This window comes from Gavialis gangeticus, unplaced genomic scaffold (genome assembly GCF_001723915.1).
Source record: "Gavialis gangeticus isolate Ggan-Ray unplaced genomic scaffold, GavGan_comp1, whole genome shotgun sequence".
Lineage (NCBI taxonomy): Eukaryota > Metazoa > Chordata > Crocodylia > Gavialidae > Gavialis > Gavialis gangeticus.
The window spans coordinates 20,401,133-20,402,977 of record NW_017729032.1 but is presented as its reverse complement, the minus strand read 5'-3'; positions in this window follow the sequence as shown (position 1 = coordinate 20,402,977).

Here is a 1,845-nt window from a genome sequence, read left to right as displayed (position 1 = left end):
CTGGTGTGGAAGGGAAAGGCAGGGGGCAGTGGTGAGACAGGTAACATGGGGAGCTAAAGCAGCTTACTCCCTGCCTGCAGCAGTGTGGGGGATGAATTAAAAATGACCCTCCAATAATTAGATTCTGTACATGGAAAATTGTAACAAATCCATACATTTTTCATCTATAGAATCTAATTATTAGGGGTTGTCTTAAATTTAGGGTCATTTTTGATTTGAGTAAATATGATACTCAAAAGTATAAGCATATGCGTAATAGTGCAGCATACACATTTTTGTCCTTGTGTACATATTTTCATTAAAAACCCCACAATCCACTGTAAGGGTTGTAAAATATATTGAAGGCTTAAAAGGGATTTTTCTCCAATTATTATGGCATGCGTAATAATTATGTGCAAAAATAGACCAATTATTCTCAATCCAGTGAGCCTACAGCTGTTCTTCACCAGTTCTTGAATTATTGCTTCTTATCCTGTATTCTCTTTGACTAACATTCTTCTATTCTTCTAGTTAAATTTCCTACTTATTCAATTTTAGAAACTGTGAAGGGAATATTACCTGCTCGGCTGATTTTAAGTAGAGAATAAACTTGGAGCAGTTCTTGTTTGAAACAGCCAAGTTGAATACACTGCAGCAAGTTCTTTTGGATAGTTTGATAACCTGCTGTAAAGAAAAAGCCCTGCTTTTGTGATTCAGAATCTTTTTTAGTCTAGTCAACAAAAAACAGCAGCTTTTTATATGTATTTTGCATGAAAGTAGAGAAGCTATCTGAGCAGCATTTTGGAATGTATTTTCTTGATGACCACTTTCTTATGGCTTCTTCCAAGCTAAACTGACATCTGGTTCTTTCCCTCTTTTTTTCCCCCTTATTGCATATGTTCATTAGCTTTTCTATGGCAGTGGGATAGTCTTGTAGTTAAAGTACAGTGTTAGGAACAGACACAGGAATGGTGACAAAGATTGTTGCTTGGAGTGAACCCTTATGGTTAGAGAACTACTTAATTAGCAGTGAGACAAAGGAATTTTTGCAGCTTGGCTGCGATATGAAGAGCTGATTTTGTGGGCATTTCCTAGTGGCCCTACCCCTTGCTGCTGATTGATGGAGAGGCCTAAGTGTGGGAGAGGGACAAGAGGTGGCAACTATCTTGGCTGCTGACTGCCATACTTGCCACTCTGCCAGTCGGTGCCTTCCCTTCCCAGGTGGGCTGCAAGGCAGCAAGGACTGCTGGCTCCCACTGAGAGCCAGCATTTTATTTTTATTAAGATGATTTTGCAGACATTCACAGATTTCATGGTTTCCCAAAAATCTGTGAAATGGCGAATTAGTAGGTCTATACTTATGGCAGGGTCCAGCACATTCAATTACATTTTTAAGTTTTTTGCTGGAGACTTGACAGGTTTTTATTTTTGCAAGGTGCACCTCCAAAAACAATGCTATAAGCAATAAAATTAATGAATGAACATCTTTGAAAAATAGTCTGAGGCCTTTGGAGAGGCATAAAAAATTTGAGTAAATGGTAGGGTGCTGTGAGCATAATAATTGGCTGAAGAGTATGTAGTAAGTACTCCCTTTTAGTTGTGACTAGAAAAAAAGCAACTAGAAAAATGGATGTTGAGTAATACCCAACATAGCCCTCAACATAGCATGAACTTACTTGCTAGAGTAGATTCTGGCTTTTATCAGGGGTAGGCACTTCACTTTTTAGGCACTGAAGTGCTTTATGTGTTCTGGTACTTAGTCTCTGTATGGGAAGTCTTTCATTATGATAGTATAGGAAAGACAGAGACAGGAAAAGGGGAAGAGCGAACAGGAGGAGATGAGAGGGGTCAGAGACAGCAGTGGGA